Raw genomic sequence first — 26,326 nt, 5'->3', positions numbered from 1 at the left:
ATGTATCCGGTGGTAATACTGGAAAACAAAGTGCTTAGGGCCACGGCCAAGACTCATAAAATAGCTGTGTTCAAGAATCATCATACTGAACTAGGAGAATCAATAACACTATCTGAACTCTGAGTTCCTATAGATGCCAATCATTCTGAACCTCAATGGATAAAGTGAGATGCCAAAACTATTCAAGAGGCAAAAAGCTATAAGTCCCGCTCATTTGATTGGAGCTATGTTTCATTGATAGTTTGGAATTTATAGTATATTCTATTCTTTTTATCCTATTTTGATTTTCAGTTGCTTGGGGACAAGCAACAATCTAAGTTTGGTGTTGTGATGAGCGGATAATTTATACGCTTTTTGGCATTGTTTTTAGTATATTTTTAGTAGGATCTAGTTACTTTTAGGGATGTTTTTAATAGATTTTGTGTTAAATTCACATTTCTGGACTTTACTATGAGTTTGTATGTTTTTCTGTGATTTCAGGTATTTTCTGGCTGAAATTGAGGGACTTGAGCAGAAATCAGATTCAGAGGTTGAAAAAGGACTGCTGATGCTGTTGGATTCTGACCTCCCTGCACTCAAAGTGGATTTTCGGGAGCTACAGAACTCGAAATGGTGCGCTTCCAATTGCGTTGGAAAGTAGACATCCAGGGCTTTCCATCAATATATAATAGTCCATACTTTGGCCAAGAATAGATGACGTAAACTGGCGTTCAACGCCAGCCTTCTGCCCAAATCTGGCGTCCAGCGCCAGAAAAGGATCCAAAACCAGAGTTGAACGCCCAAACTGGCACAGAAACTGGCGTTCAACTCCACAAATGGCCTCTGCACGTGCTACACTTAGGCTCAGCCCAAACACACACCAAGTGGGCCCCGGAAGTGGATTTATGCATCAATTACTTACTCATGTAAACCCTAGTGACTAGTTTATTATAAATAGGACCTTTTACTATTGTATTAGACATCTTTGGACGTCTGGTTCTTAGATCATAGGGGGCTGGCCATCTCGGCCATGCCTGGACCTTCACTTATGTATTTTCATACGGTAGAGTTTCTACACTCCATAGATTAAGGTGTGGAGCTCTGCTGTCCCTCAAAGATTAATGCAAAGTACTACTGTTTTCTATTCAATTCATCTTATTTCACTTCTAAGATATTCATTCACACTTCAACCTGAATGTGATGAACGTGACAATCATCATCATTCCCTATGAACGCATGCCTGACAACCACCTCCGTTCTACCTTCGACTGAATGAGTATCTCTTAGATCTCCTAACCAGAATCTTCGTGGCGTACGCTAGAATGATGGCGGCATTCAAGAGAATCCGGAAAGTCTAAACCTTGTCTGTGGTATTCCGAGTAGGATTCAATGATTGAATGACTATGACGAGCTTCAAACTCGCGATTGTTGGGCGTTAGTGACAGACGCAAAAGGAGGGTGAATCCTATTCCAGCATGATCGAGAACCGACAGATGAATAGCCGTGCCGTGACAGGGTGCGTGAGCATATTATTCACTGAGAGGAGGGGATGTAGCCACTGACAACGGTGATGCCCTTGCATAAAGCCAGCCATGGAAAGGAGTAAGACGGATTGGATGAAGATAGCAGGAAAGCAGAGGTTCAGAGGAACGAAAAGCATCTCCATTCGCTTATCTGAAATTCCTACCAATGAATTACATAAGTATCTCTATCCCTATTCTATTAGTTATTATTCGAAAACATCTTCATCACTTTATATCTGCCTGACTGAGATTTACAAGGTGACCATAGCTTGCTTCATACCAACAATCTCCGTGGGATTCGACCCTTACTCACGTAAGGTATTACTTGGACGACCCAGTGCACTTGCTGGTTAGTTGTATCGAAGTTGTGACAATTATGAATTAAGATCAGAGCACCAAGCTTTGGAGCCATTACCAGGATTTGTTCGAGCCTGGAGATCACAATTTCGTGCACCATCTGTATACCTCAGGGTCAACCCCATTCATCTTAATAGTGTTGCAGATTTGCAAGAATTCATCTAAGAACTGATGAGGATCTTCTAATGGAAGTCCATGAAACTTGCAATTCTGTTGAATTAGAGAAACTAATTGAGGCTTAAGCTCAAAGTTGTTTGCTCCAATGGCAGGGATAGAGATGCTTCTCCCATAGAAGTCAGGAGTAGGTGCAGTAAAGTCACCAAGCACCTTCCTTGCATTGTTGGCATTGTTGTTATTTTTGGCTGCCATTGTTTCTTATTGTTTGAAAATTTCTGTTAGGTCCTCTCCAGAGAGTTGTGCTTTAGCTTCTCTTAGCTTTCTCTTCAAGGTCCTTTCAGGTTCAGGATCAGCTTCAACAAGAATGCCTTTGTCCTTGCTCCTGCTCATATGAAAGAGAGGAGAAGAAAGTATGGAATCCTCTATGTCACAGTATAGAGATTCCTTGAGGTGTCAGAGGAAAAGATGAATGGAGGGAGGAGGTAGAGAGGAGAGAATTCGAACTTATCAAGAGGGATAGGGTTTTAATTGCACATTGAGGAGGAGTGTTAGTCCTTTAAATAGAGAATGTTAGAAAGGGAAAGAATTTTGGAAAATAATAAAAAAAATTTGAAATAATAAAAAGATATTTTGAAAAAATTGATTGGTGATTTTCAAAAATTAAAATTGAGAAAGTAGTTAAGTGATTTTGAAAAAGATTTTGAAATCAGAAATAAAATAGATATGATTGAAAATCATTTCTAAAAAAGATGTGGTTGAGAAGATATGATTGAGAAAATCTGATTTTAAAAAGATATGATTGACAAACAATTAAAAAGATTTGATTTTTAAAATTAATGCCTTGGCTAACAAGAAATTTGAAAGATATGATTCTAACATTCAATTATTGAACCTTTCTTAACAAGGAAGAAATTTTTGAATCACATATCTAATTATTAGCAAGGATTTTTGTAGTAAAAAAAATAAAAATGGAAAGAAATTGATTTTGAAAAGATATGATTTGAAAAATTATGAAAATTTGGAAAAGATTTGAATTAAAAACAAAATCTTCCCTCTTGTGCCATCCTGGCGTTAAACGCCCAGAATGGTATCCATTCTGGCGTTTAACGCCCAAAATACTACCTTTTTGGGCGTTTAACGCCCAGCCAAGTACCTGGATGGCGTTTAAACGCCAGTTTTCCTTCCTCACGGGGCTTTCTGAACGCCCAGCTTTTTCTGTGTAATTCCTCTGCTGAATGTTCTGAATCTTTAATTATCTGTATTATTGACTTGAAAAGACATAGTTTTTTTTTTGAACTTTTAGAGAATAATAACAAAATGAAACTAAATCATGAAGAACTAAGATCAAATAAACAATGCATGCAAGACAGCAAACTTAGAAATTTTCATATTAGATACACCAACAGATTGAGAATGCATATGAGAAACAACTAAACACACAAAACAAGAGAATTTAAAGATCAGAGCAAGGAAATCATCAAGAACATCTTGAAGATTAATGAAGAACATAATGCATGTAATTTTCGAAAATTAGAAGAATGCAATTGACACCAAACTTAAAATTAGACACTAGACTCAAACAAGAAATATAAAATATTTTTTATTTAAATTTTTTTTTGATTTTTTGAAAATTATTTGGAAAAGAAAATAAAGAGATTCAAAATTTTTAATAAGAATTCCAGGAATCATGCAATGTTAGTCTAAAACTCCGGTCCAGGAATTAGACATGGCTTACTAGCCAGCCAAGCTTTTAGTGAAAGCTTCGGTCCAAAACATTAGACATGGCCAATGGCCAGCCAAGCTTTAGCAGATCATTACTTTCAATAGCAAAATTGATAGAAATCAACAAGCTCTTGTGATGATAAGTTGAAACCTCGGTCCAAAAGATTAGACATGGCTTCACAGCCAGCCAAACTTCAACAAATCATCATGAAACTCTAGAATTCATTCTTAAAAACTCTGAAGAACAGAATAGAAATATATATATTTTTTTTTGAAATTTTTTTTTCGAAAATAAAAAGTAAAAAGCTTAAACATAAAATAAAATTACCTAATCTGAGCAACAAGATGAACCGTCAGTTGTCCAAACTCGAACGATCCTCGGCAACGGCGCCAAAAACTTGGTGCACGAAATTGTGATCATCAATGGCGCCAACAACTTGGTACGCACAATTGTAATTTCTAATCTTTATCATAACCCCGCACAACTAACCAGCAAGTGCACTGGGTCGTCCAAGTAATAAACCTTACGTGAATAAGGGTCGATCCCACGGAGATTGTCGGCTTGATGCAAGCTATGGTTATCTTGTAAATCTCAGTCAGGCAGATTCAAATGGTTATGGAGAATTGATAATTAAAAGATGAATAAAACATAAAATAGGATAGAGATACTTATGTAATTCATTGGTGAGAATTTTAGATAAGCGTATGAAGATGCTTTGTTCCTTCTGAACCTCTGCTTTTCTATTGCCTTCTTCCAATCATTCATACTCCTTTCCATGGCAAGCTTTATGTTGGGTTTCACCGTTGTCAATGGCTACCTCCCGTCCTCTCAGTGAAAATGGTCCAATGCGCTGTCATCGCACGGCTAATCATCTGTCGATTCTCGCTCATGTTGGAATAGGATCCATTGATGCTTTTGCGTCTGTCACTACGCCCAACACTCAGGAGTTTGAAGCTCGTCACAGTTATCCCTTCCCAAATCCTACTCGGAATACCACAGACAAGGTTTAGACTTTTCGGATCTCAAGAATGGCCACCAATAATTCTAGCCTTTACCACGAAGGTTATAATCTGAGATTAGAAACCCAAGAGAATATACTCCAGCTGTCATCCAATGACTACGTTGAACATCATGTAGATCGCTTTGTGGTTGTCAAGCACACGACCTTGGCTAAGCGAGTAATGAAGATTGGGTGATTGTCACGGGTCACCCCTTCATTCTGACTTAACTGAATTAGGAACGAGAGTATATCTTGGAGAAGAAGTAGGCGTGAATTGAATAGAAAACAATAGTACTTTTCATTAATTCATGAAGAACAGCAGAGCTCCACACCTTAATCTATGGTGTGTAGAAACTCCACCGTTGAAAATATAAAAAGTGATAATGGTGGTCATTGGCTTCGGCCCCAGAGAGGGAACCAGAAGAACCGAGATCAAAAGTATGTGTAAAAGTCTGTAGCAAATGGTCCTATTTATAGAAAACTAGTAGCCTAGGGTTACAAAAATAAGTAATTAATGCAAAAATCTTCTTCTGGGCCCACTTGGTGTGTGCTTGGGCTAAGCATTGAAGCTTTCACGTGTAGAGACTTCTCTTGGAGTTAAATGCCAGCTTTTGTGCCAGTTTGGGCGTTTAACTCCAGCTTTTATGCCAGTTCTGGCGTTTTGATGACAGAATTTTTATGCTGACTTGGAACACCGGTTTAGGCCATCAAATCTCAGGCAAAGTATAAACTATTATATATTGCTGGAAAGCCCAGGATGTCTACTTTCCAACGCAATTGACAGCACGCCAATTGGACCTTTGTGGCTCTAAAAAATCCACTTCGAGTGCAGGGAGGTCAGAATCCAACAGCATCTATAGTCCTTTTTCAGCCTCTGAATTAGATTTTTGCTCAGGTCCCTCAATTTCAGCCAAAAAATACCTGAAATCACAGAAAAACACACAAACTCATAGTAAAGTCCAAAATTGTGATTTTTATTTAAAAACTAATAAAAATATAATAAAAACTAACTAAAACATACTAAAAATATACTAAAAACAATGCCAAAAAGCGTATAAATTATCCGCTTATCAGTACGCGTGACCAATGCGTACGTGTGACCAGCACAGAAGGTCAGTGACGCGTATGCGTGGCCGACGCGTACGCGTGACATAGCGTCACGTGCTGCACTTATCAAAATTCGCTTGCGATTTCTAGGCTAATTTGGACCCAGTTTCAAGCTCAAAAACACAAACTAGAGGCAGGGGTAGAGCTGAGACTGAGGACATTTTTCATTTCACTTTAGTTTTTGTTTTAGTTTTTGAATTCTAAAGAGAGAAAACACTTACTTCTCCTATGGTTTTAAATACTTAGTTTTGCTTTTGATTGCATCTTGAGAGAGCTGCTACTACTTTCAAGTGGAGTCACTGTCTTTAGAGTTTTCATTCCTATTACTTTTACTTTTTTATTTTTCCTTTTAATTTCTTTGAATTCATGCTTGGATCTTGTTATTTTTAATTTTACTAATATATTAAATCATTTTATATTTAGTTTAAGTACGTGTTTAATTCGTGTTAATTATTGCTCGTGTCAATTTTGATTTTAGTAATTTATTTTAATTACCATGACTTTTATTTACTCCTTTTATATGTCCATGAAAATGGCATTCATGTCAATGGAGTAAATATTCCAACTTGGCTTGGGAGTTGATTAATTGGAAACCCTTGAGTTTGAATACTCAAGTATCAATTTGTAATTAGAAATTACTGGCTGACTCAATTTTCACTAACTCTAGTCCTTCCCAAGGAAGTGACTAGGACTTATGAATCAGAGTTAGTGCTACCCACTTGACTTTCCGTCATTAGTTAGAGGATAACTAAGTGGAAGCAATTAACTTTTACTATTATACTTAGGAAAATCAACGAGGATAGGAACTCCAATTTTCACTTCTAGCCAAGACCTTTTTATTAAATACATAACACCTCTTGTTATTATTCATTGCTTTAATTCCTAGCCATTTATTTTTCTATTCTCAAACTTCAAAAATATTCAGAAAATTTCGGACCAATAATTTACATCATTGTGTCAACTCTTTGGGAAACGACTCAGGATTCTACTCCCGGTTATTTATTCTTAATTGTGACACACTTCTAAATTGATAGTATAGAACTTTGTCGGTTAAGGCTGTACTTGCAACGCTTCTTTTATCAGAATTTCTTAACCGGCATTTTTTCTCCCATCAAACCTCTGAAAGTTGGTGGATGAACTTCCAAAAACAAAGCCAAAGTCATCGGAGCACCTCCCAAGTCATTACCATCTCCTTCCTCATTTTTGTTCCCATTTCCATTACCATTTCCGTTCCTTGCCGGTTGACCCAACCTCTGTACAACTTGTAAAGTCACAGTAGCTTTCGCTTCCATAGTATTAGCCAGGTTGGCCATCGTTACCATGAACTTAGCATGGTTATCGACCGATTGGTTATTCTCATTTTCTCCCCGTGTACGCGTATGATCTCATCCACGAGTTGCCATTATGGTTTATATCTGCACCAAACAATCGATATCAAGGTGAGCAGTCTCAATATCAAAAGCCTAGTGCTTCAATTATCACAAAAAGGCTCTCACAAACAAGCATGCTATACATATATCAGTAGATAACCTAAATAGCATGAAAGAAAAGGACACTGAGTATGCAATGAAGCAAATCGGTTTATCCCTCAGGCTCACGAGGACAAACCAGGCTCTGACACCACTAAATGTAACACCCTAATTAGCCTAAGCCTTACCTCATGCCGAGAAGCAAAGGTTAATCGAAGGTTACAACAATTCTAAGGATATATATATATATATATATATATATATATATATATATATATATATATATATATATATATAAAGATACAAGATAATACGAAAAATATTTGATTTTAAAAATTTTGAAATTTAAAATTGGAAAGAAAAAGTCAACAAGATAAGACAAGAATTGAAAAAATTTGAAAAAGATTTTATTTTGAATTTTGAAATTGAAGCAAGATAAGATAAAGATTTGAAAATAAGTTAAAAAGATAAGATATCGTGAAGATTTGAAAAAAGGATTTGAGATTTAAAAAAATTAAAAGAAAGATAAGTTAGGAAAAATCCAAATTAAAAGAAAGATATGATAAGATTTGAATTTTTTTTTTTTAAAAAGATAGGATTTAAAATTTAAAATTTGACTTCACCAACAAGAAACTCCAAATTTAATGAAAGAAAGAGAAAAACAACTGTTCCGAGGGTTACCTGAAACTGAAGGTCGATCTTGAATGAGATCTGTTGTGCTGGTCGGAGCTGTTGTGTCCGACTTGATGATGGTGGTTGGAACCGCCGTGTCCGACTTGTTGGGCTTAATGGTGGTGCTGATCCTTCGTTACCGGAGGGTGGTGGTACCTACAAAGGACTCTGATGCTTAAGTTAGCAAGGGTATTAAGCAGGTATTTTGTGGAATCAGAGTATAAGTTATACCTGGGTGCTCCAGTGTATTTATAATGTTGTAGAGTGATCTTTTCTAGAGATAAGATAGTTATCTTATCTTATCTTATCTTATCTTTGAGTGAAGTCATCTTATCTTTAAGGGAACCGCCCTTATCTTTCTAGGCTTGGGCTGCCTTTGGACTTGGGTCGTGTTCCTCTGTTTGGGCCCTTTTTGGCTCTTCCTTTTGAGGTCAAGTACTTTTTTAGGACTTTGATCCTTCTTTGGAGAAGCCGAGCTCGAGCACTTTGGTTGATTCCGCTGAGGCTTCTTTGAATGTGAAGCATTTTCCTTCACTCCTTTTAGTTTGAAATCCGCTCGAGCACTTCTTTGATTCCGCTCGAGGGTCTTTAAAGCTCATTAACTTCCCCCTTTTTCCGTTTCCCTTCTTTCCTCCTTTTCTTTTCACTTTGACTTTTCAAGTCTTATCATTCAGTTTCTTGCTTCCTTTCTTTTTGCTTCTGCTTCACTTTGTTTCTCTCAACCCTTTGTGTTTCTCTGTTTCGCTTGAGGTGCTTCCTCTCCTCTGTTCATTTCTACTCAAGGGTGCTTGGTCACTGCCGTTTCCTCCGAACCTTTCCCTCACGTTCGTCTCTTCTTTCTCTATAGGTTGGTGCTCTCTCTTCCTTTTGTTAATTTCATTTAGTCACTTTTTTATATGTCTTCCGCTGCTGCATGTGTTTTGAATCTTTGATCCTCTTAAGGAGTGAATGATGGTTATCTGAAAAAGCTTGCGTCTTTTTGTGATAATCTTCGAGTTATTTATTTTGCTATGATGTATGCCTGGTGACTTTTGCTTCCTTAGGGTTTTATTAGGGCCGTTCCTGCATCCTTTACTTCTGTGTGTCTTCATTGATGAGTTTATTACCCTGTTTGCACCGTTTTTGATAAAGAAAGTTTGTAGTCTTGATGATCCTTATTGATGATGATGAGATTTCTTGTTGCTTTGTGACGTTTACTAGGAGAGGATTGTTTGCGAGATGATTAGGGCATAGTCTGTTGGTTTCCTTCTTTTCTGGTTCCTGCTTCGTTACCGCCTCCAAAGGGTGCCCCTGGATTTTAGTGTGAATCCTGGGGTTTTCCCTTTTGCTTTTGTATACTTTAGTCTAAGTTGTATCCATATTAGTCTGAGCTAATTTCTTGATTTGCCCGAGCTGTTTTGGTTAGTAACCCATTTTTCTTTTTCTTGCTGTAGGACTAGTTTACCCATGTCTTCTCGCAAAAATATTGTCGAGACATCCTCCAAAGTCCCCGAGGGCATGTCCAACTGGCTGGACTCCTTCGTCCTGATGTGTGTTTCAGTGGTTAACTCTGAATACTGCGTGGAGCTTAGAAAGCATCACCGGATCTGTAGTAGTAGGGATCAGGAGAAGAATTACGAGTTAGTAGCGCTTGACCCTGACGAAAGGGTTTGCTTTCCTTCTCTGACCCAGGGGGAACGTCCCTTCTTTTTTGCTTATGACTACTTCTTTAGCCAAATGAACATTACCCTTCCTCTTACCTCCTTCGAGACCGATTTGCTGTGGTCATGTAATGTAGCTCCGTCCCAACTCCATCCGAACTCCTGGGGTTTTATTAAGATCTTTTAGTTGCTCTGCCAAGAATTGGATGTCAAGCCTTCTCAAATTCTCTTTCTTTACCTCTTTGTCTTGACCAAACTTGGAACTACCAAAAAGAAAGCTTCTTGGATTTCTTTCTGGTCTGCCCAAGGACATAAAGTGCTTTCTATGTATGATGAGTCCTTTAGGGACTTTAAGAACCACTTTTTTAAGGTCCGAGTTGTTGAGGGAGCTCGGCCATTTTTCTTAGAGCCGAACAATGAACCTGCCTTCCCCTTATGTTGGCAAAAGAATGTTGTGGTGTCTAGATATTCGTGCGAGATGCTTGATGAGGTCGAGCAGGCTTTTGTGAATGTGTTGGAGGAGACTTGGGGGCAACCCCCCCATCTCGACACAAAGAAAGTCTTAGGGGACCCTTCTCTTGTCCGAGCTGAGCTGGGTAGTGGTCGACTGCTTTTTCCTTCGCTTTGTTTACTTTGCTTTTGTTTCTTTTCTTCCAGTTTTGTAACTTGGTTTTGCTGTGTTTTTTAGAGATGGTTATGAAAAATGATTCCATGAAGCCCTTTAAGAAGGCGAGGAAAGCTACAGCTGCCCAGAACATCTCGGCTAAGGCTGCTGGGGAAGGATCTTCTCAGGTCCCTCCTAAAAAACTGACCTTGAGCACTTCTGGGCCGAGGCGGGTGATTCTTACTCTTCAGGTCCATTTGGTTTATCCTCCCCAAACTTTTGCTGCTACCTCTTCTCCCACTGCCGGCCCTCCTGATGAGTTGAATTCACTACCCATGTAAAAATGGTGAATTCGTTCTTTTAGCAAGCGCACCAAAGTTATCGCCAAGTAATAACCCACAGTGGAGTGGGATCGTATCCACAGAGATTAGTAGATTTGAGCAATTTTAATAAATTGGTGAATTAGTCAACCTAAGCAGAATAGATTGTGATTGCAGAATTGTAACTGTGCAGAATTATAAATGACTCAAAAGTAAATGAAAGCAGTAAATGGCAGAATTGGAAATGGCAGGAAAGTAAAGAGCAAAAACTTATATGACTTAATTATAAATGGGAATGGGGAATTGCAAAATGTAAAGAAAGCTATAAAGAAAGTGGAAGATAAGAATAGGGGAATTCATTGAGATCAGGAGATGTTGTCTCTTTGGATTAAATCCAGCTCATATCCTCTTCAATCATGCAACTCATTGACCTCTTGGCAATCATGATTGATTCAGCCCCAATCCCTTGGTAACTCAATCTCTCAGATCTTGATCAATAGCCGATTCCTTGGTATAATTGCTCATGAAGAGAGATATGCTTGGTCTCTGATTATACCACACATTATCATAGGTCCAAGTAGAGGGATGATTTTATGTCACCATATCTAAACACCAAAACCCAGATCCTACTCAAGTGTGAGAAGGGATTTCTAGCTTGATTTCATGTTTCCTTTTCCAAGGTTCCCATGAAACCCATTTTGCATTCAACCCCTTTTCCAAGGTGATTAAACACTAGCATGAAGAATGAAATTCCTTCTAGCAAATTAAAGAGAAGGTGAAGAGAAGAAGAAATTCACTATCATTAATCCATCAAACACAATAGAGCTCCCTCTCTCAATGAGAGGGAATTTAGCTACTCATAGCTCAAGAAAAAGTAAGAGATGGAAAAAGTGATATAACTATCCTTCAACTAATAGCTCAACTGCTTAACCCCCTTCTTCAGTACTCTCAAGGGGGTATTTATACTACTCCTAGCACTAGCAAATAAAGAAAATACAAAAGTGAAAGTAAAATTACATTTTGGAGGGAAAAGAAACTCAATAAACGTTATCTCACAGCTAGTGTGTGGTTGGCGCTTCAGTGGCGTGCCACGCCTTACTCTGAATCTGACATGGCGTGCCACACCCAATCCTCAAGTGGCACGTCTCCCTTCATTGACCACCCAGGCGTGCCACACCTTCGAGCCCAAGTGGCATGCCCAGGGTTCTTTAAAGCCTTGGATAGCCTGGCGTGCCACGCCTTCGAGCCCAAGTGGCACGCTCAGGCCTTTATAAATCCTTGGTTATCCTGGCGTGCCACGCCTTCGAGCCCAACTGGCACGCCCAGGCCTTTTCCCTATTCTTTTTAGCTTCTAGAAATTTGAACTAGCGTGGCATGCCTAGGGTTTGGCATGCCACGTCCATCATGTGCATGGCTCTTTTGCTTGGTGTGCCACGCCCAGAACTAAAGTGGCACGCCCAGGTCTTCTCTTGGACTCTTGGTTGATTGGTGATGATGGCGTGCCACGCCTGGGACTCAAGTGGCACGCCCAAGTGAATTTTAAAGCTGACGTGCCACGCCTTCGATGCCAAGTGGCACGCCCATATAGTTGGCCTTCTTTCTCCCTTTCTGGAAAATATAACCAGCGTGCCACGCCCAGGGGTTGGCATGCCACGCCCATCATTTGCCTTGGTTCTAGTAGCTGGCGTGCCACGCCCAGCATTCAAGTGGCACGCCTAGGTGAGGATCTTGAGCTGGGGTGCCACTTCGACACCAAGTGGCACGCCCAGCCTTTTCTTTGGCCTTCTTTGTACCTTGGCGTGCCAGGCCAAGATGCTTAAGTGGCACGCCCAAGTGAGGGTGGTAGCTTGGCATGCCACGCCTTCGACCTCAAGTGGCACGCTCAGCCTCTTTAGCCTTCAACCTCTTCTCTGGAGTTTTGTACTAGCGTGCCAAGCCATACTGCTCAAGTGGCACGCCCATTCATTTGTGGCCTTCTTAGCTTGGCGTGCCACGCCTAGTTCCTCAAGTGGCACGCCCAAATGATTTTAAAGTTGGCATGCCACGCCTTCGATACCAAGTGGCACGCCCATGGCTCAAGTAGTGGGTTAGGTGTGCCACGCCCCTTTGGTGGCCTTCATTGTTGCTCTCTGGAAAGTTGTACTGGCGTGCCACGCCCATGTAAATGCTTGGAGGATCCTTTATGGACTTTAGTACTGGCGTGCCACGCCCAGCTTCTGGCGTGCCATGCCAATGCAATTTTGTGGCGTTTTCTCCAAATGGCACACCAGTTTCGCACGCCCAGCTTCTTTTGTTGTTTTCTCCCCCTTTTTGATGTCTTTTTCACCTAAAATTTAGCACAAGCTAATTTCAAAGCAATGTACTATAATGCTCATCAAATAATGCATGAATTGCAATGATAAAATGAGATTATGCTCTTTTATGGTCCTTTTTATGCAAGAAAAAAGGGTAGATGATGCAAGTCATCACAATACAAAACTTAAGCTTTGCTTGTCCCAAGCAAATTAGTGTGAGTAGCCCTTTTTTTTATTTGAGACTTTGACCTTGAATGGATGCAAACATGACTAAGAGTAGAATTAAGTGCTTAACACATGCATGACTAATTTTGTTTCAATGTCACAAAGGGCTCCTAGATCTTTGAAGGTTCCTTCAAGTATAAGTTTCAGGGGTCTTTTTTATTGATTGTCACCTTAAAGTAGCAAGAGTTGTTTAATATTCTTTTTGGTTGTTCTTTCTATTCTATTTATTGACCACGACTCTAAGTGTTTTGTCTCAAGAAAACCCTTTAGTTAGGCTTGGTACTAGGTGTTGAAACACCCCTAAGAATTTACTTGCCTAGGTCTCTTCTTGACACATCTTCACCACAAGCATCTACTAGGTCCTCTAACTCTTTTGAGCTTTTTAATGTTTCTTTCCATCCTAGTAGTTGATGCTCAGAGCCTTGGGTCTTTATTGCTTACTACTTCTTGGTTCTATAGATGTTCAAGGAATACCCCTTAACCTGTACTTGTTATACCTTCTAAGACTAGTTGCCTTTCATGACTTACTTTTCCTTTTTATTCATTCAAGGTTCTATAGTTAGTTCCTTGTTTCTTAGTTTTTGAATTATCTCTCTTGGTCTTAGTCTCTTTTACTCTTGCTCTTATAACAACTCACAACAATTCTCATGAAGACAAACTATGCTTTTATTGATATTGTAAAAACTTGAAATAATATTTCATTTTCTTTCTTGAAATTAAAAAGGACTCACAAAAGACTTTAGGTTATATAAAAAAAACTAAGCATTGAAAATAAACTATCCTAATGTTGCAATTATTCAGAGACAGAATTTTAAAATAGAGAGAAAAACTTAAACATGATTCAGAAATTAAAGAGTGTCAACCATGGGACTTAACAACCTTGAGCAGCTGGTGCACGAAATTGTGATCATCAACAATGGCGCCAAAGGACTTGGAGCTCTTAAACATGAATCACATTTTGTCACAATTCCACACAACCAACCAGCAAGTGCACAGGGTTGTCCAAGTAATAAACCTTACGTGAGTAAGGGTCGATCCCACGGAGACTGTCGGCTTGAAGCAAGCTATGGTCACCTTGTAAATCTCAGTCAGGCGAATTCAGATGGTGATGGAGAATTGATAATTAAAAGATAAATAAAATATAAAATAAAGATAGAGATACTTATGTAATTCTTTGGTTGGAATTTCAGATAAGCGTATAAAGATGCTTTGTTCCTCCTGAACCTCTGCTTTCCTATTGCCTTCTTCTAATCATTCATACTCCTTTCCATAGAAAGCTTTATGTTGGGCATCACCGTTGTCAATGGCTACTTCCCGTCCTCTCAGTGAAAACGTTCCAAATGCGCTGTCACCGCACGGCTAATCATCTGTCGGTTCTCGATCATGTTGGAATAGGATCCATTAATCCTTGTGCGTCTGTCACACGCCCAATAATCGCGAGTTTGAAGCTTATCACAGTCATCCCTTCCCAGATCCTACTGATGCCAGGGCATTTTGGCCAGTTTTACTGACCTTTTCTTTACTATTTTTAGGGTAGTTTCATGCATTTCCTTAGAAAATAAGCTAGTTTTGGGTAGATATTCACTTACATCTTGATTCAAGCATACATTGTGCACTTTACATGATTTCATGAGGATTTTGCATGAATTTTATGACAAATTTGATGTTGCATTTCCCATGACTTGGACCAGAACTTTGATGCACTTGATTGCTTGATTTCAGGACAAAGGAAGCAAAAAAGAACCATATTAGTGGCTACGTTAGTTACACTAACGTGGGCACTAACGTGGAATAGGAGTAACTTGCAAAGTTAATGAGAAAAGTAATCGCCAATAACGCTCTTGAAGCCATCATTTCCCACGTTAAGAGTCACGTTAACTAAGTTAACGTGAACTCTAACGTGGAAGAAAGGAAATGGAGCCAACGTTAGTGACACTTAACATTATCACTAACGTTAGACCAAGCTCATAAGTGGCTACGTTAACTTAGTTAACGTGGCCTCTAACTTTAAGAAGTAAAGGGGAAGCCAACGTTAGTGACATTCAACTTTGTCACTAACGTTGGCCAAGTCACAATAAGCCACGTTAACTCCCACGTTAACCTAGTTAACGTGGAAGCTAACGTGAAGAAAGTAGGTGGTCGACAACGTTAGTGACACCAAACATTGTCACTAACGTTGGGATTAACCCACACAATCCCCAATAAGCCACGTTAACTCCTACGTTAACCTAGTTAACGTGGAAGCTAACGTGAAGAAGGAAGGTGATCGCCAACGTTAGTGACACCTAACATTGTCACTAACGTTGGAAGGAGCCCACACAAGCCACAATGAGCCACGTTAACTCCTACATTAACTTAGTTAACGTGGAAGCTAATGTTAGTGACATTCACCTTTGTCACTAACGTTGGAGATGGCTAACACAGCCACGTTAGAGGCCACGTTAACCTAGTTAACGTGGACTCTAACGTGGGAGCTAAGGGCACATTGGAACGTTAGTGACAAAGGTAAGTGTCACTAACGTTCTCGAAGGTTGGCAAGCCTACGTTAAAAGAGCCACGTTAACTAAGTTAACGTGGACTCTAACGTAAGGAAGGGGGAGACTTCTCAACGTTACTGGGAAAGGTGAGTCCCAATAACGTGTGCGAAGGACATAGAGGCAACGTTAGTGGCAACGTTTGTGCCACTAACGTTAAAGTTAACGTGGCTCTTACTTTGGTGAGGAACGTTAGTGATAAAGGTAATTGTCACTAACATTCTCGAACCCATATTTTCACTGAACGTTAACACTACTAACGTCCTGAGCTAAAGTCTCTGCCCACTTCACACTTTCTCTCTGCAAGTAAAGCCAAACCCAATGAAGAAGATAACTGCTTTAAACTCAAGATCCAAAGGCCCATACCCAAGACTTAAAGAGCCAACTAGAAGATCAGAAGAGTAGTATATATAGGAATAGCTTTGAATTGAAAAAGAGAGTGGGAAATTATAGGGAGCCTCTTGGCCTAGAACTACTCACTGTATTTTACTTTCTCTGCACTTCTAGTTTCATAATGTATTCTCCATCTTTGTTTTCATTTTCCAGAGCTATGAACAACTAAACCCCTTTCATTGGGTTAGGGAGCTCTGTTGTAATTTGATGGATCAATACTAGTTTTCATTATTCTTCTTCTATCTTTTCTCTTGATTTTACTTGAAAGCTTTCGATCTTTATCTAATTGGGTAGTTATCTTGGAAAAGAAGCTATTCAAACTTGGATCTCTTCTGAACCTTGAAAGAGGAATGAAGAGATCATGCTAGAAATGCTTTCTCATACTGGACCAAATTGGGTTTGGATGGATATATGACTATAATCCTCTCAACACTTGATTTGGGAAATGCATGTGGTATAATCAGTGACCATACTTCATCTCTTTTCATGAGCAATTGACCAAGGAATTGGCTATTGATCAAGATTTGAGAGATTAAATTACAAGGAATTGTAATTCGATCACTTAAGATTTCCAAGGAGATCAATGAGTGCATTGATTGAAGAAGAGATGAAAATGTAATTGATCCGGAGAATGCAACATCTCCTGAGCCCAATGAACTCCCCATTTCTGATCTTATCCATTCTCTTTAATTTCTGTCATTTACTTTTATGAGCAATTACCCCATTCTCATTTAAGATTCTGCAATTTACTTTTCGTCATCTACATTCAGCTCTTTATTTCCAGCATTTACTTTTCTGTTATTTACTTTCCCACCATTTAATTTTCTGCAATTCTCAACTCAAATTCTGATTCGCTCAACTAGAACATTCCTCTAGTTAAAGTTGCTTGATCAATCAATCCCTGTGGGATTCGACCTCACTCTATTGTGAGTTTTTACTTGACGACAAATTCGGTACACTTGCCGAAGGAAATTTGTTATGAGACAAGTTTTCCGTGCATCAAGTTTATGGCGCCGTTGCCGGGGATTGATTGTGCATCAACAATGATTAAATTGGAGGATCACTAGATTGATCATTTTATTTTTGTTTGATTTAATTTTCTGTTTGAGTAATTTACTTTCAGTTTTAGTTAATTTCTTCCCTTCCCCCTACTTTTTCGTTTTTAGTTATTTACCATTCATTTCACTAACCCACTAAATGTTTGATATATTGCATCACTCACACTAACAGTAATTCTGACAGAAATACTTTCTGCATCTATTTTCCCTGCTTGTACTTGTTGGTTGTTTGACGGGGAGAAGAAGCGGGGCTTCAACTTCCTTTAATTCTGAACCTGAGAGGACCTTTTTTAGATTAAGAAGGGAAGCAAGAGGAAAAAGAGTAGTTGGTGCTGAGGAAGAGGAGGAATACTTTGAACCAAACATGGAAGAAAACATGGAAAACCATCATGAAGAAGAAACTCACAACCATGGGGGAGGAGGTCGAGCAAATCATGCTGGGGAGGATAAAAAAATTTTAGGCTCTTACATCAATCCAAACCCAGGAAACTGTGGAAGTAGCATTCAAAAGACAACCATCCATGCCAACAATTTTGAACTGAAGCCACAACTCATCACCCTTGTTCAGAACAACTGCTCGTTCAGAGGAAGTGTCCAAGAAGACCCCAATCAACATCTAACCACCTTCCTGAGAATTTGTTACACAGTGAAGTCTAATGGTGTTCATCCTGACGCCTATAGACTGCTCTTATTTCCATTCTCACTCAAGGATAAGGCAGCCAAGTGGCTGGAGTCTTTTCCGAAGGAAAGCTTGACAACTTGGGAAGATGTGGTGAACAAATTCTTAGCAAGATTTTACCCCCTCAATGAATCAATAGGCTGAGAGCTGAGGTCCAAACTTTCAGGCAACAAGATGGTGAGACTCTGTATGAAGCATGGGAGAGGTTTAAGGACCTGACAAGGAGGTGTCCAGCTGACATGTTCAACGAATGGGTGCAGCTGCATATTTTCTATGAAGGGCTCTCTTATGAGTCAAAGAAGGCCGTAGACCATTCATCCGGAGGATCTTTGAACAAGAAGAAGACCATTGAGGAGGCCATAGATGTCATTGAAACTGTAGCAGAGAATCACTACTTCTATGCTTCCGAAAGAGGGAACACTAGAGGAGTGATGGAGCTAAACAATGTAGATACTCTGCTGGCTCAGAACAAGCTCATTACCAAGCTGCTGGCTGACCTAACCAAGAAGATGGAGAGGAACCAAGTAGCAGCAATCTCCACTTCATCAACAACCCAAGAAGGAGTGAATGAAGAAGCAGATGGAAGTCAGGAGCAAGTCAACTACATTGGGAATTCACCTAGGGAAAACCATGATCCATACTCCATGACCTACAACCCTGGATGGAGGAATCACCCAAACTTTGGGTGGGGAAATCAACAAGACCAAAGCCTTGATCAAAGACGCCCAAATCCCAACAATGCAAGCCACCAACATTTCACATCTAGACCATATCAACACCCCCATAACAACACCTCTCCACATCCACATCAAAACCAAAATAACTTACCTCATCCTTCCACCTCTAATCCCGATCTACAATCATTTGATGACAGACTCTCAAGGATTGAGAATCTACTTGAAGGCATAGGCAAGGAGATTCAAGACAACAAGGTGTTCAAGGAGGAAGTTTGAGCCAGTTTCAAGAACCAGGGAGACACAATCAAGAGGTTGGAATCTCAAGTGGGGTATCTCTCTGAGCAAATTCCCAAACCCACAGATGGATTCCCAAGTGACACAGAGAAGAATCCGAGAGGTGAAACAAAAAAAAGTAAGATGGGAAGATTGCAAGATGGTCACTATAAGTGATAAGGAGACTGAGGACAAGCCAAGCAAGCTGTCAGAACAACCTGAAGATACCTCAGTAGAGAAGAAGAAAAAGATCATCAAGAACCAAAAATCTCACAACAGGAGCTGCTGAGACTCTATGCACCTTTTCCCCAACTGCTCAATGGTGCTGTGGAGAAGAGAATATACTCAAGGTTTCTAGATTTGTTTGCATCTCTGCATGTCAACATACCATTCATCAAGACTATTCAACAAATGCCTGCATACATCAAGTATATGAAGGAGCTGCTTCCCAGGAAAAGCTCACTCAAGGGAGGCCAAACTATAGTGATGAACAAGGAGTGCAGTGCCCTCATTCAACCACAGTTGCCTACAAAAAGAAAAGATCCAGGGAGTTTTCATGTCCCCTGTGCCATAGGAGAAACAATGTTTGATAAAGCACTCTGCGATTTGGGAGCAAGCATCAATTTAATGCCCTTATCCCTGGTGAAGAGTGATGTAGCGGAAAACGATCCGACACAAAACTCGCTGGCAAGTGCACCGGGTCGCATCAAGTAATAATAACTCACGGGAGTGAGGTCGATCCCACAGGGATTGAAGGATTGAGCAATTTTAGTTTAGTGGTTGATTTAGTCAAGCGAATCAAGATTTGGTTGAGAGATTTGTGATTTGCAAAATTTAAATTGCATAGAAAGTAAAGGAAATGGGTAATTTGCATGAAATTAAAGAGAACTGAAATTTAAAGTGCTGAATCTTAAAGAACAAGAAATTAAATGGCAGAAACTTAGAACACAAGAAATGTAAATTGCAGAATCTTAAAGTGCAAGAAATGTAAATGGCTTGAATTGTAAAGGGAATTGGGAATTGGATTTGCAGAAATTAAACAAGGAAAAGTAAAATTCAACGAACAGAAAAGTAGAAGATGCCTTAGGTTGAATCGGATCTAAAAACAGAAATGTAAATGAACATGAAAAGCAGTAAACAGAGAATTAAAAATGGGAAATCCAGATCTCAAGACCCAAGAGACTAGATAACCAAGTCTAGATCTCAATGCCTTCCTAGATCCAACAAGAACAATTGCAAAGGAAATGTAAATTTGCAGAGAAAGTAGAAGACAGAAGCAATTAACAGAAACGGGAAATTCAATTAAGCAAAGAACTAAACAAGATCCCAAGGTGAGATTGAAACAGAAGCTCTTCAATTCTCCACCCAAGATCCGAAGCAAGAAAAGTAAAGAGTATTCAAGCAAGAACAAGGAAGAAGAGAGATCAATTCTCCTCCCAAATTCCCTTGAATTAAAACAACAATGCCAAGAAAAGTAAACTGAGCTCTCTACTAAGTGTATGAATCAAAACCGAAAAGAAAGCTCCCCGAAAACTTAAATCCTATGCTATTTATACACTTTCTTCAAATGGTCTTCAAGCCTTCAATTGGGCCTTTGCTCTTGATGGAATTGGGTTGATAGAGGCCTTGGTTGATTGCTCTTGGAGTTTGGAGAAGAACCGAAGTGAACCGGGTTTGGAATCATGAAAGCTTGAGTAAAAGTTTGAGTAAAAGTTTGAGGCAAACTTTTACTAAAACTTTTCACATCAGCCACCCCATTTTGCTGCTACCAACGTTTGAGCCAAAGTTTGGGGTCAAACTTTTGCTCAAACGTTGGCTCCCCCTTGCACACTCATGGCGCCAACGTTTGCCAAAAAGTTTGAGGCAAACGTTGGCGCAAACTTTTGCTCTCCAGGGTGTGTTGTTCATGGCGCCAACGTTTGCCAAAAAGTTTGAGGCAAACGTTGGCGCAAACTTTTGCTCTCCAGGGTATTGATTTGTGATGCCAACGTTTGCCAAAAAGTTTGAGGCAAACGTTGGCTCAAACTTTTCTCCCAAAAGTTTGCGCAAAAGTTTGAGGCAAACTTTTGGTCAAGCTTTTTGTTCCCTGGTTCGTTTGCACTTATTCCAAAAGTTTGAGCTAAAGTTTGAGGCAAACTTTTGCTCAAACTTTTTGTCCTCTCTTCCTCCTAGCCATTCCTTCTTGCTTCAACCTTTCTTCAAGCTTTCTTCACCTATCATTAATCAACCAAACACATCAAAGCTATGCTCAAAATCATGAGATATTCATTCTTTCATAATATGTGACAATTATAGCATAAAACCTCATGAAATTGCATTAATTCATCTATGGTTGATTAAATCAAAGGAAGCATGAAAATCTACCCAATTGGCTTGCTTATGGCTCAAGAAAGTGCATAATTCAATTGAAAACAAAAGAAAAAGGCTAGTGAAACTAGGCTAAGATGACTTGTCATCACAACACCAAACTTAAAGCTTGCTTGTCCCCAAGCAAGAAAAGATTTATTGAGAAGAAAGAATGAAATGGAAGAGGATGTTCATGCTAGCAGAGTATTATTGGTAGTTCATGGGGTTTTATGTGGATATGTAAATACTCACTTCTTATTGACTCTTAAGCCTAGAAAGTCTCCTTCAAGCTTCAAGTAACATACTGCTATGACCTCTCATTATTTCTTTATCCTTGGCTATTATTTTGTTCATAAGCTTTATTTGAGTGTCATGTGTAGCAAGTTCATTTTCTTTTCTTTATACTTGACACATTATTCACTATAGACACTTGGCTCACATTCCTTCTTAAAACATTGATGCCCAGCACCTCTTTGGGCTACTAAATGCCTTGTAGTTAGGTTGCTCTTGATAGTGGACTTTCAGCTGATGATCCCGGGTTAGTTAACCCAAGTCACCGAGTGTTGATGCACTCCAAAGAGCTTAGTAGTCCAAGCAGATCCTAATACAAAGACACCACAGGCATGTATTCTAAGGTTCAAGCTATTGGTGTCCAGCTTTGTTTCTTTTTGTTTTCTTTTGTCCTGCCACTCTTTGGCTATTTCTTTTTCTCCCCCTTTTTTTTTCTTTCTTTTTGTTTTTCTTTCTAACCAAGGATTTTTATTTGATTGAGATTCATAGACAGTAGGCCACTTTATACTTAGAAGGAGACATCCTAGTTCTCTTATTCACTAAAAGTGAGCTATCATACAATCACACATACATACCACCACTTACTTTTATTGTACTTCTATCTAACAGAGAACTATCTTACTTCACACTCAAACTTTTCTTTTATTGAATTAAATACGCGGGGGACAAAGCATGCTTTTTGTTAAGTGAAAGTAAACACACAAGCACACACTTAGACTAGCTTATTTATTGCAAAAAGATAGATTCTACTTGTACTAGATGAACACTTCAGCAAGACATAAATCAAAGCATTTCTCAACAGCAGAAGTTAAGTATAGATACAACCTATCGGTTTGCAGTTCTTTTGTCCTTCCTTCTGTTGTGCCCCTTTTGAGTTATAATGCATAATGTCCTCAAATGGTGGTTAGTTCCCTGCACAATTCTCAAAAGTTGCTTGCTTCTCAAGCCCTTAGTTGACTGGTTAGTATGCATGAATTGAGTGTGGCTTTTGGATTTAATTTGGTGTGGGAACACCAAACTTAATTCCTTGTCACTGACTCTAATGCAACAGGTTGTCTACTTATGAATTCTTTTGGCCTTACTAAAGGTTATGGAACCAAAACTAAAAGCAATTAAATGGTTGAATAATTTGTCTGATTGCTTGGAGCTAGCATTATGCAGGAGGTGTATGCTTTTAAATGAGATTTTGGTGGAACACCAAACTTAAAATCCTTCATTCTCCCTTAAATTGTTTTGGTGTGCAACACCAAACTTAGCTCCTTGCAGTGCATACCAATTATTCAACATTTTTATTGAAAAGGCTATGAAAAGAAAACTACCTCAGGTTGGGTTGCCTCCCAACAAGCGCTCTTTTATTGTCACTAGCTTGACATCCTTCAATCTTTTCAAGAAGGCTGTAGGTTCTGGACCTCTTTTTCCTTATCCCATTGTCCTCCCAAGTACAGCTTTGCTCTGTGACCATTTGCTGTGAATTGATTCTTTGTTGCTTCATCTAGAAGTTCAATACTCCTATAAGGAAAAACCTTTGTCACCAAGTATGGGCCAGTCCACTTAGACTTCAGTTTGCCAGGGAAAATCTTAAGCCTTGAATTATACAGGAGCACTTGCTGTCCTGGCTTGAATTCCTTCTTTGTGATCTTCTTGTCATGCCACCTCTTAGCTCTTTCCTTGTATATCTTAGCACTTTCATAAGCTTCTAGCCTGAATTCATCTAACTCATTTAGTTGTAACAACCTTTTCTCTCCTACAGCTTGGGGATCAAGGTTGAGAAGTTTAGTGGCCCAAAAAGCTCTGTGTTCAAGCTCTACAGGGAGGTGGCAGGATTTGCCATACAATAGCTGAAAAGGTGACTTGCCAATAGGAGTCATAAAAGCTGTCCTATATGCCCACAATGCATCCTCTAGCTTTCTAGCCCAATCTTTTCTTGTGATTCCCACTGTTTTCTCTAGGATCTTCTTTAATTCCCTATTTGCTAGTTCAGTCTGGCCGTTAGTCTGAGGGTGGTAAGGTGTAGCTACTTTGTGGATTACTCCATATTTGTGGAGGAGTTTCTCCATCTGTTTGTTGCAAAAGTGACCACCACCATCACTAACAAGACCCTTGGGCACTCCATATCTTGTGAAAATGTGCTTTTTAAGGAATTGGAGGACAATCTGTGCATCACAGGTGGTTGTGGCTATGGCTTCCACCCACTTTGAGACGTACTCCACTGCTACTAAGATATATCTAAAAGAATAGGAAGGGGGAAAAGGTCCCATGAAATCAATTCCCCATAGATCAAATAATTCCAATTCCAAGATGAAGTTTTGAGGCATCTCATTCCTTCTTGTTAGTCCTCCTGCTTTCTGGCATTCATTGCATTGGTGAACATACTCTCTGGAATCCTTGAAGATAGTTGGCCAATAGAAGCCGCTCTGCAGTATCTTTGCAGCTATTTTTTCTGGGCCAAAGTGTCCACCATAAGCTGAACCATGACAATGCCACAAGATGTCCCTCATTTCGCCCTCGGGAACACACCTTCTAATCACTCCATCAGAACATCTCTTGAACAAGAAGGGTTTATCCCATGAAAATTTCCTTGCTTCATTGATTAACTTCTTCACTTGTTGCTTAGAGAACTCTTGAGGTATCTTCCTTCCCACTTTTGTAGTTTGCTATGTCAGCAAACCAAGGTGCTTGCTGGATCTGCAACAGGTGTTCATCTGGGAAGCTTTCATTCACGGGCTGAGAGGCTTTTTGAATTGCTTCATGTGGTAGTCTCGACAAATGATCAGCAATCTGGTTTTCAGTGCCCTTCCTGTCTCTTACCTCGATGTCAAACTCTTGTAGGAGCAATATCCACCTGATAAGTCTTGGTTTAGCATCCTGCTTTGACATCAAATACTTAAGTGCAGCATGGTCAGTATAAACCACGACTTTGGATCCTATCAAGTATGATCTAAACTTATCAAATACATAAACTACAGCTAGCAACTCCTTTTCTGTTGCGGTGTAATTTTTTTGGGCCTCATTCAGCACTTTACTTGCATAATATATGACATGATGTAAGTTTTCCTTCTTTTGCCCAAGTACAGCACCAATTAAAAGGTCACTTGCATCACACATGAGTTCAAAAGGTAATTCCCAATCTGGAGGTGTGATGATTGGTGCTGTTGTGAGTCTATTTTTTAAAGTTTCAAAAGCATGCTGGCAGTTTTCATCAAAAACAAAAGGGTTATCAAGCATTAACAGATTACTCAAAGGTTTGGCTATTTTTGAAAAATCCTTGATAAACCTTCTATAAAATCCGGCATGCCCCAAGAAACTTCTAACAGATTTCACATTAATTGGTGGAGGGAGTTTTTCTATGATCTCAACCTTTGCCTTATCAACCTCTATCCCTTTTCTTGAAACTTTATGGCCGAGAACAATCCCTTCGGGTACCATGAAATGGCATTTCTCCCAGTTCAAAACCAAATTAGTTTCTTGGCACCGTTTCAAGACAAGGGTTAAATGGTTTAGGCAAGCATTAAAATTATCACCAAAAACAGAGAAGTCATCCATGAAGAGCTCTAGAAACTTTTCGACCATATCAGAGAAAATGGAGAGCATACACCTTTGAAATGTGGCAGGGGCGTTACAAAGCCCAAAGGGCATCCTCTGGTATGCAAAGACTCCAAATGGACATGTAAAGGCAGTCTTCTCTTGGTCCTTGGGGTCCACCACGATTTGATTATACCCAGAATATCCATCCAAAAAGCAATAATAGGCATGGCCGGCCAACCTTTCCAACATCTGATCAATGAATGGGAGAGGAAAATGGTCCTTCCTGGTGGCATCATTCAATCTTCTATAGTCTATGCACATCCTCCACCCAGTCACTGTTCTAGTAGGGATCAACTCATTCTTCTCATTAGTGATGACCGTCATTCCTCCTTTCTTTGGTACAACTTGAACCGGGCTCACCCATGGGCTGTCAGATATTGGGAAGATTATCCCTGCATTCCACAACTTCATTACTTCCTTCTGGACAACTTCCTTTATTGTGGGATTTAGCCTTCTTTGAGGTTGAACCACTGGTTTGGAATTATCTTTCAAAAGGATCTTATGCATACACACTGCAGGGCTGATGCCTTTCAGGTCATCAATGGTCCACCCCAAGGCATCTTTGTGAGTTTTGAGTACATCAAGAAGTTCTCCTTCTTCCTTCTTCGTCAGGGATGAATTAATGATCACTGGGAAGCTTTCCGATGTGCCAAGGAATGCATATTTGAGATGGGTGGGTAATGGTTTCAGTTCTTGTTTTCGTACTTCTTCCTTCTTGTCTTGTTTTTCATCTTGCTCAATAGAAGTCTCAGCTACTTGTTCCTCTGTTGCCCCTTGATTTCCTTCTCGCTCTTGAGGACTTTCTTCCAGCATTTCTTCCACCAAACTCTCTATCATATCCACTCTCATGTAATCCTCTTGCTCAGGAATGTGTTGCATTGACTTGAAAACGTTTATGACTATTTGCTCATTGTGGACCCTGAAGATCATTTCTCCTTTTTCTACATCAATGATGACCCTTGCTGTGGCTAGAAATGGCCTTCCCAAAATGATTGAGTTGTTTCCTTCCTCTTCAGTATCCAAAATCACAAAATCTGCTGGGAAAATAAACTTCCCCACCTTCACCAACAGATTCTCCACAATTCCACTGGGTGTTTTGATTGATCTGTCAGCCATGACCAATGACATCCTGGTGGGTTTAAGTTCTTCTATGGCAAGCTTTCTCATCATTGAGAGAGGCATTAAGTTGATGCTGGCACCAAGGTCACAGAGAGCTTTGTTGAGAACTATTCTGCCAATGGTGCATGAGACTACAAAACTTCCTGGATCCCTGAGTTTTGGTGGAATGCCCCTTTGAATCACAGTACTGCACTCCTCGGTGAGTAACACGGTTTCCTTATCAAGCCAACTTCTTTTCTTATTGATAAGCTCCTTCAAAAACTTGGCATACAGAGGCATTTGCTCAAGTGCTTCAGCCAAGGGGATATTGATCTCCAGTTTCTTGAAGGTCTCAAGGAACT

General features: G+C 39.6%; 1 non-coding gene across 1 annotated transcript; it reads right to left on the bottom strand.

Moving 5' to 3' along the window:
• Positions 1 to 17,831: 17,831 nt before the first annotated feature.
• LOC148554041 (small nucleolar RNA R71) lies at positions 17,832 to 17,935 on the bottom strand. The gene has a single exon (XR_015893423.1). It is a non-coding gene; the product is annotated as a small nucleolar RNA R71 (small nucleolar RNA).
• Between the last annotated feature and the right edge of the window lie 8,391 nt (positions 17,936 to 26,326).

Source organism: Arachis ipaensis, chromosome B7 (assembly GCF_059453495.1).
Source record: "Arachis ipaensis isolate K30076 ecotype BB chromosome B7, ASM5945349v1, whole genome shotgun sequence".
Lineage (NCBI taxonomy): Eukaryota > Viridiplantae > Streptophyta > Magnoliopsida > Fabales > Fabaceae > Arachis > Arachis ipaensis.
This window is presented reverse-complemented; position numbering and strand designations above follow the sequence as displayed.